Here is a 10,031-nt window from a genome sequence, read left to right as displayed (position 1 = left end):
AGAGTGTGTGTGTGCACAAGGGAGAGAAAGAGGGAGTGTGTGTTGAAGGTGAAAAGAGTGTTGTATGCCTCAGCCCTGACTCTCCTCTCTAACTGAAGCCAAAGAAAAATTACAACTCTGCCAAGCGCTGGCCCTGAGCTGGCAGATGGTATCACACGCTGCAAGGCCTGCTGGGATATACACAGGGAGGCAGGTAAGACGGGTCACGGTCAAGGGTAGTGATGGCTAGGGAGGCTTACAGGGGAAGATGCTGTGATTAAAGCAGCAATTTGAGTGTCTGGGGAGGGTATGTGTGTGTGTGTGTGTGTGTGTGTGTGTGTGTGTGTGTGTGTGTGTGTGTGTGTGTTGGGGGTCCTATCTCCAAGAAGAGGAAGATAAGCAGCAGTAGGGATAGTTTAATGGCGTTGTTGACAAACGCACATTCATCTCTGGTGCTGAGCAGCTAAGGAGTCTCAAGAGTCTTTCAAAACTACACTACCAGTGTGAGAGCGCCATCCCCATCCCAGAGGGAGAGGCAGAGCCTTTCAAAACTACACTACCAGTGTGAGAGCGCCATCCCCATCCCAGAGGGAGAGGCAGAGCCTTTCAAAACTACACTACCAGTGTGAGGAGTGTGTGGAGTGTGGAGTTTGTGGAGTGTGTGGAGGGTGAGGAGTTTGTGGAGTGTAGAGTGTGAGGAGTGTAGAGTGTGTGAATGTGTGGAGGGTGAGGAGTTTGTGGAGTGTAGAGTGTGTGGAGTGTGTGGAGTGTGAATGTGTGGAGGGTGAGGAGGCCAGGGTGTGTGTCTTGCCCCATCTCTCTCTCCCACTCATTTCCTGTCACTCTCTTCACTATCCTGTCCCATTATTAAAGGCATAAAAAGCCCCAATATATTTTTATAAAAGTATATATCTTAAACTCAGTAGGCTGGATAGGATTAAATGACAAGTTTAATCCATGAGAGAATACAATGACAAGTTTAATCCATGAGAGAATAGCTTAGACATTGAACATATTAGAACCATTCTGAATACAGATGCCTTTGATCTAAGATCAATCGAACAACGAGCAGATCTGAATTCCTGGCGTCGGAAGAAGACAGGTGCGGAACCTACCCCCGTACATCTCGATAGGGGACCAACTGGTGGTGGTGGCTGAATGGGGAAACGATGAAGTTGGCATACCTCGGGCAAACCGTGAACCGCTGCCAAAACCGAGCTGGGACCCTGTAGACAATCAGAATAGCTGTGTGAAGTACTGGCACAGAGTTACAGAGGCTAGAATGTTGTTTTTTCTTTCTGCCGGATAACAAGCATCTCTGAACTGACTGACCACATTTCAGCCCTCTAAGTCACTTGATATGACTTAGAAACACAACTGAGCCCAAGCACCAGATCTTTTGAAGCTGTGTGCACATTTAGACCAATAAAGTATTAAAAATTAGTACTTTAGACCATTAATTTGCAAAGGTATGCTCATGCGTTTTATAAAATGCCCTATGGAAACTCCACATAGGACTTTTGGTTACCCAAAATGCATACTGACAATAAAAGGCTTATTGTGTGGTAACCTCTTGGTGTAGAAGCATAATCCTGGTCTTACAAAATATGGAATAATTACACAAAAGTCTCTATTTTTGCCTTTTTATTTGTTGGTTCAATGGGTGTGTGTATAAGATGGACTATACATCTGCACAACTAATATTGAATAAAACAACATGAATATTCAATTTCTATGGATTCCTGGGAATATTTCAATACCCAATATTCTGCATCTACGTATAGCTAAGGATACACACTGCAGCTAGAAGGTAGGGAAGCACCAAAGGCGGAGGAGGGGGAGGAGGGCATAGTAAGATTAATCTGACAATGTAAAGCATTATACAGATTGTACATGAAAAAGTTGTCATGTATGGATTCCCAAGAGTCCAAGCTTTCAAATGGTGTATAACATTACTATGCTACATAGCAATATGGTGCATACAATTGATTTTGAATGTTGGGGGAAGGTGGGAGAAGGAGGTACTCAATGCTTAGGGACTGTTCGTTATTTATTGAAGGGGCCACCGGAGGGATTTTGAGTGCTGCAGAGGCCTGTCTCTGTGTTGCCCTGTTGCTACCCCCTTGCCATTCCAACGAAACAGATGTCTTCAAATCATCGTTTTCCTTGCTTGAAGGCGAACTTAGAGTGATGTTAACCTATTTAAAGCAACACCAAAGAGTTTTCTCTACCTTAAAATAATGTTGCCAAAATCGTTTCAGTGGTTCATCAACTCGTAACAGGGTGAACGGCACTTCTGCATTCGCTTCGCGGCCCTCTATCGGCTATAACCGCACTATGTAAGTTTGCCAGATCGGGTAGCGGATCTGTAGTTCGATGGAATGACACATAGGAAACTACAAATGTGACTTGCATCTGATGTCGCAATACATCGCACTTTCATAAGATCATGCAACATATTCTACCTTGTCTGTGGACATTGTTATTTCCAAAGCTAGTGCTGGATAAACAAATAGTGTGTGCGACAGAGGAAAAGTTCTTTGGTGATGCTTTAAGTTTAACGGCGTGATTGTCGTGAGAGCACGATCCATTGGCGCTTGCATAGTATTCGGCCGTATGTCTACGTGCGCACCTGCCTACCATCAGGCTACTCAGCTACTAGAGAAAGAATTTCCCCTGTTTGTATGTTCACTCCAAGTTGGCCTACCATAACTTACCAACTCTGCACTGTAGACCATAAACTGGCTATTTATATTTTTCTGTGAAATAACCAAATGTATTTGTTCAACTTTATGAAGCAGAATTACGCACTAGGCTACTTGGAACGTAACACATTTTTGTTTGCGCAGGAGAGAGAATGACAGCGATTAACAAATTGCACTTGTTGCTGGTTACCAATAAATACTATATATTTTTGCAAACAACAAAAACAGAAAGGACAGCAAAGCTAGAGATTGGGCAGGAACAAGGTCAATTGGTAGATATACTTGTCAAAACGTTAGGAGCTGGATGTGGATGAATGAAGCACAAGTATGTACTATGTATGTAGTAAAGTATTTACTAATGTTAAGCATGCACACTGTTTAACGTTAGACGGTATACTAAAAGTAAGCCAAAGGTAAATGTAGCCTTTTTAGGGCTGTGTAAAGTTTACCAAATTACTGTAATATAGGCTGTTACAGTATGCGTGAATAAAGTAGGTTACTTTGTTGCTACAACTGCAACCCTTCCGACGTTAATGGGGACGAATGTTGACTTTTTCCGTATTTTGGGTGAGAAACCCGGGGCATCTCCCTTATTTTCAATGTTCAATGTTGACAGCTATGGAACGAAAGAGAACGTAATATGGCGCTAGAAATCACATTCCCTCTAGAACCTTTGCTAGTGCCTAGATGTCCCTCAGTCTCCGTTGAGTCTCTACGAAAGCCGCAGCGCGAGGCCTTTATCTTGCTACTCTGCAAGAAAGAAGGAAATGAGGGGTAATAGTGGTGTGCAGAGAGGGGTGCCCGAAGTGTGAAGACTGAGACTGAAAGCTACATGGAAAAATATGCACCAAACAGGCCACTTTGAAATGTTGCTGTTTTCATGAATACAAAAGTTGGGTGACCCCCCCCCCCCCCCCCTCCTAGAATAAAAAAAGTTGGGTGACCCTCCCCTCAACAAAGAATAAAAAGACATGACCCTCCCCTATTTTCCTCCGATAGTCCATTCCATAAATACCAAACGGTCCCTTACTTGCATTTTCTGTCTGTGTACTTTCTCCTGGAATGGATTTGACCTATAAGGTGAAAGGTGACCTATGAACGCTGTACTGGTTGTACACACACACACACACACACACACACCATCAAAATGTTTTTTGTAGATAGATAGATATACTTTATTGATCCCTAGGGGAAATTCAAGAAAGGGGAAAGTGAGTTTATAATCCGCTTATTTGGTTTGGAGAGTGACTACTGGGTCTAATTACCATTCAAGGCATCGAGTAACAAAACAAGGCATCCAAAAGCATTGTGTTGCTGGGCAGACTCATGACATGAGCTGAAAGAACTAAAGAGAGAATGAGAGAGAGGAATAAAGGGAGAGAAAGAGAGAATGAGAAAGAGAGAAAGGGAAGAATGAGAGGGAAAATAAAGGGAAAGAAAGAGAGAGAGACTGAGAGAACATAAAAGGAGTGGGATAGAGAGTACAGACTGAAAGAGTGCCAGTAATGGAGGATAAAAAAGGAAGATAAATCAGGCTTGAAAAAAACGAGACTGTTAGAAAGAGACGGGGGAAGAGAGCAAATTTCTGTTGCCGGGCATTTCATGTGTGCCTCATTAGAGTGTTGGCGCCCGCTCTGAACCCAAATGGCCCAGGACTTGGGGGCCACAAACCAAACGAACAAATGCTTTGTGCGACCGACCGTCTTAAAAGCCAGCCCATCAGCGCGGGCTGAATGCTCACATTCATGCGTCCTCGGTGATCAGGGGAACAATGGTGGCCCCATCTGTCCAAGGCGACGTGTTTGGGAGCCTGTTGATGAGAGGGGAGGGGGACACTGGCCCGTGCTGTTTTCAGTGCTGGACATGTGTGTGTGTGTGTTTGTGTGTGAGTGAGTGCATGCATGTGTGTGAGAGTGAGTGAGTGTGTGTGTGTGTGTGTGTGTGTGTGTGTGAGTGTGTTGAGAGGGGAGGGGGTCACTAGCCCGTGCTAATGTCAGTGCTGGACGTGGCTCTGTGGACCCACCTGCTGCAGAAGCACACGGCCTGTCCGAACTATGTTTGCCTCATTGGGTGTTGTGTGTGAGGAAACCGATGAGGTAGGTTGCGTCAGTAGAGTATTTACATCTGTGTTATGTCAGAAATAAAAACGAAGAGGTGACAGCCATGAAAAACTGCCATGTGCTTTGAATGCAGTCACTAAATACATGTTTGTTTTTGTTTGTTTGTAAATTCAGAGGTTTTGCAATTGCAAAAAGAGTGACTGGACTGGACACTCCCGTGCACGATGAAAGGGTCAGGAGATGATGAATCAGTTATAATCTTAAACTGACCTCCTGCAAATGAATGCAGTTGCTGAAAGTATGTTGTTTTATTTGCCAATTCAAAACCACATCGATCCAGAGTATATCCTTAATAGTGAGTAATGGCTGTGAGCCGAAGAGTGATTACTCAGATCAGAACATCCTAGAAAACTCAATTTCACACTCAAGCTGTGGGGCTTGCAGTACAGCTGGCTACACATCTCCGTCAGATGGCAGCTGGATGCTTCCAGCGATGGTCCATATGCGTCAAGGGAAGAAGTCATCAGGAAAGTTTTTGAAGTCATTAAATATCAAAGATTCTATCGGCTGCCTTGATCCTGCATGCAGAGAGATGATGCTTCTCTCCTCCACCACGCAAACCAGGAGGCCAGTCAATATGCAGTCAATACCCTATACCCAATCAATACCCAGTATATACCCAGTTAATACCCAGTATATACACAGTCAACACCCAGTATATATGTAACCCCTTCTTAACGGGTGTGTGCATAGGCACTAGTTACAATACATAAAACAATGGCGCAAACAGGATCCTGAAGGTCTCAGCGGTGGAATGGTGAGCTGGCTGAGATTCCTGAATACCAGTAGGCTAACAATTAAAAATTCAATAGCGCGGTGCCTCCACTGTAAAAATACTACACTTACCGTATAGCTTGTGTATAGTGTATTCCTACAGAATTTAAATAATCAATGTGAAAATAATAATCAGACTAGTGGTGAATGCAGTAAAAGGAATTGCCAATACACCCTGGATATAATGAAATATAATAATCAAACATTTATTTATTAATAGTAAAAGTGATTATATTCAACAAGCTTCAAAAAGAAGCTAAGAGGGTGAAAACAATTTTCACCCTGACAGGCAAACGTTAACATTATTAACGTTAGCAAGGTTAACAGAGGAGAGAATGGTACCAGTATGAATAAAGTCTAGATAAACACATTAGGACAATACAAATCTACCAAAGAAAACAATAACCCCCAAGCGCTAACATTATTAACGTTAGCAAGGTTAACAGAGGAGAGAATGGTACCAGTATGAATAAAGTCTAGATAAACACATTAGGACAATACAAATCTACCAAAGAAAACAATAACCCCCAAGCGCTTTCCGTTTGTGCACAAAGTCAGCTCTATGAGCTGAAGCAACCGCTACAATGCCAGTCCAAATCGCCGGTCGCTCGTGGCGAAACTCGAGTGTGTGTGTGTCAGTGTAAGTGTACTCACAAACAGTTTCACTCCACTCAGCCAACAAGCCGATGACCGTTATCCCGATGTAGAAGGGAGGCAAGCAGCGGCATTGAGCTAGCCGAGGTAGCCAGTGACGGCAGTAGCAGGGCGATTGGTCCTCCGGTGGGCTCAGCACCGGCGGTGAAGCAGTCGTCCTGGGGAAGGTGTAGCTCCGGTGGACCCAGCACCGGAGGTAACAGTCGTCCTTCAGAGGGTCGGGTAGCTCCGGTGGGTCCAGCACCGGAGGTATAAACGAGTTCGTCTCCGAAGAACTGCAGCAAGAGCTAGAGTAGCTAGTAGCTAACGACCAGTAGCACTAGCTAAACAGTAAGCTCTGAGGCAAGTTGAACAAGACCCGATGAGAGACACGAAGCCGGTCCACACCAAACCGATCACCATAAACGTGACTCACTCGCATACCTGTCAACATTTAGCGTTCCAAAAACGGGAGATTTTTTTTCGGGGGGGGGCAGTGTTTATACCGGATCTGTGTGCATATTTAATACGTTTCATACACGTGTTTCAACACTGCATTTCGGTCATTGCTTTTACCTTACCATTACCTTACGCATGCCAGTTATGTATCCATCAGCTGCCTGCCGCCTACTTCCAAAACTCCAAAGCGGCTTGCTGTCAGATTTGGTTCCGAGGGCACAAGTTCAGTGCATCAACAACACTCAATAACAATTTATGTGATGTGTTAATCAACATTGAAACTAAGTGATCGTGTATGTGTAGGGTGTATTTCATACACAATCTGGCAACATGAATGAATCAATGATTTTAAAAAGAAGTTTGATGGCCATGAAAATTACGGGAGTTTTCCGGGAGAAATAACAAAACGGGAGGGTGCTGGGAGATGACCTTGAAATACGTGAGTGTTGACAGGTATGCTCACTCGCACAGTTCACCGTTTGTGGGCCGGGGTACACAAAAGCACCGCTAAGTCTCCACAAAACAGCACTGACAGGTGGAGCAGGAGGTATGCAACAACAATATTGGCGCCCCCCCCCCCCCCCCCCCCCAAAAAAAAAAACACAAACAACTAAAGCAAAACAAAAGGCCAATAATTTACACTATTACTGTGCATTAGTGTCTATTGAAAATGTTTTTAAAGAAATGCTGCCAATTTGATGTTTAACTTGATGTTATACTTGATAAGTATTGGTGCATTGCCACTTTAAGAGAGTCTAAACGGTTCTCATAACTTCCTTTTGCCAGCTATTGCTCACAATGGATAAGGCTGATAGGCACTCTAGCCTTGTTTGTTTGCACCACATTGACAACACAATATTAAGTTATTACAAGGAGCCTTCATTTGTTAGGGTATGGAAACATGTAATGAGTTGCTGCTAGCATGACATTTCTGTTTGCAGTTGGCCATTAAAAGTGCAGTATGAGCATGGTAGCCACCTAGCTATCTGAATGGAATAGGCTATGTTTCAATCGGCATTATGCTTAACAAACGCTAGTTAAACATTCATATTTGCAAGCCTCCAAGTACAGACGTCATCACTTTAAATCCTACCTGTTGCCTTTCACCGTCCACTTATTTAACTGCTGTTGCATCCCTTGACATGTCATCTTCTTTTCCCTCTTTCTTTTTCTATTTTTAGTCGTCAACAGTTTTTTTTTTTGCTGTATCCATCTTTTTCCATAGACGGCAACTCACTCGTAGGCCTCTGCTCGCCCAGCGTTCACGGCGCCCCCACTCTCTCTTTTATGTCAAAATTCTATGATGGAATCTTATGAGATAGGGCGCCTACTCTAGCCTGTTAGTCCTCTAAAATGATCTAGAACATTGAGAAAATGTTGAAATGATTTAGAAACGGACAGCAGTAGCTACATATAGAAAATACCAAAATTATCTATTTTTTACCATCGCTTTGGCGCCCGCATGGACCTGCGCCCCTATGCGCCACATTTAGCGCATACCCACTTTTTACGGCACTGAGCAGGAGAAACAGTGACCTCTCTTCACTCCGGGCAGACTGGAACTGACGAGCTATCCCCTTACTGAGGGGATAGAATGTTCACATTCCCCGCGATTTCGCGGGCATAAACAAATAACAAATAATCATTGGCTGCTTAAACAATTTAAATAAAAGCAAAACAAACAAAGACATTTGATTGGTGCACATGTATAGAATGTTGGAAATCACAGAAGCAAGTAAATTACAAAGCATTCTGGTACATGGAGTAAATTCATACAGATGCCACAGCTCCAGTATGATAGGTTTGGATCAAATACGCTACCAGTATGAATGAACTAGGTTTGGATCAAACAGGCTACCAGTATGTTCTTAGTTCTTCGTAATTTTAGGGGAGAAATCCGGGGCTGTTTAAAACATGTGGCGGCTCATCTACAATCTTCAGTAGTCTGCGCCCATCTCATACCTTTACGTTTCACAATTTAGGGTTCAGGTTAAGGTTAGGGGTTGGATTTGGTCAAGGAAATGTTCAGTAATTGTTCAACAACAAATTTCCTTATAGAACTTGAATCTTAAAAGATGATTTCTAAAGTCTGTGTGAAGCCAAGTAAAAGTACTACTGTCCAAACCGTCATCTCTGAGGGTCTACATGTCCCATCCCATGCATGCATGATGCTCTAAGCGCTCTGCTCATTCGGTGATATATACCACAAGTGCTTTCCTTCTTGTAGCTGTCAGACATTACAACTGATTAGCGTGAACTGTTGAGCTATATTTTATTTATGTATGTATTTTATTATCATTGTCATGAGCCCTCTCACTCCACCGGGTTACCATCTTACCACCTTAATTGGTTTCCATTATCTTCCACTCTGCTCACCACTCTCTCTACTCAGCCTAACTAGCTCCACCTGTCCCAGCTCTGCTCTGCTCTAATTACTCTGCCAGCTGCGCTGCATTACCCACTAACCTCTCCCAGTATTTAAAGCCCTGTCTTTCAGCTCTCCTTTGTCAGATTGTCGGCAAAGCTCACACCCGGAACATGTTTGCTCGTGCGTCTGGCGTGACCCCGGACCTGCCTGAATCTTGGCTACTCTTCTGCCCCAGAAAACCAGACCTGCTTTCTGCCGTAACGACTCCTGACTACTCTACGATCCCGGTAACTCTGACCAGCCTTCTGCCTTGCTACTATGAATTTGGATTTCCCTTGAACTGTACTTCTGTCTTGTTTCATCCGCCCTGTTGTGTCTGTGTCCCCCCCAGGGCTTCCGGACCACCCACCATCGGCGTCATAGGACGCATCGCTGCCACTGGGGGGGACACAGACTCCGCACACTGGGCGGAACCCCTGGAGCCTTCACTCACTCCCTACTTCCCTTTTCCCTTAAGTTTAATAAACTTTCTGGTGTGACTCAATTGTGGTCCTCTGGTCGTCTGTCTGAACCGTGACAATCATATGCCTTTTTGCCTTTTAAAATGGACGCTTCTTGCTATTGCTGTTCTGGTGCTCCACTCTGTTGCTGTAACACTATACAGTAAAAGTCCCTACTGTGGGATTCATTATGATCTCATCTTATTAGATATCTTATCTTGTCATATAGCCTATTGGCTCAGAATTCAGGCTTGGAACACTGAGGATTCAATTGTTTGAATCCAATCTAGTGTTCTAATAATCTAATAACTAGAATTATAATTTCCTCATTTTGTTTAATTTTAGCCTGTTAGATGTGCCACACATTTAGATTTGGCCCGCAGTCGCCACTCTAATAGGTTTCCCAGGAGCTTTTGCTGGACTGAGAAGGGCAGCAGGAATATAAACTGGTAATTTTCCACCACCGTGGTGTGCTATGAACTATGACGTTTTT

The 10,031-nt window shown here is 43.8% G+C and overlaps 1 long non-coding RNA gene across 1 annotated transcript; it reads left to right on the top strand.

Annotated features, from left to right (window-relative positions):
- Positions 1-9,183: 9,183 nt before the first annotated feature.
- On the top strand, positions 9,184-9,582 carry LOC121706552. The gene is made up of 2 exons (XR_006031075.1): positions 9,184-9,325; positions 9,430-9,582. It is a non-coding gene; the product is annotated as an uncharacterized LOC121706552 (long non-coding RNA).
- The last annotated feature ends 449 nt before the right edge of the window (positions 9,583-10,031 follow it).

Source organism: Alosa sapidissima, chromosome 4 (assembly GCF_018492685.1).
Source record: "Alosa sapidissima isolate fAloSap1 chromosome 4, fAloSap1.pri, whole genome shotgun sequence".
Classification (NCBI taxonomy): Eukaryota; Metazoa; Chordata; class Actinopteri; order Clupeiformes; family Clupeidae; genus Alosa; species Alosa sapidissima.
This window is presented reverse-complemented; position numbering and strand designations above follow the sequence as displayed.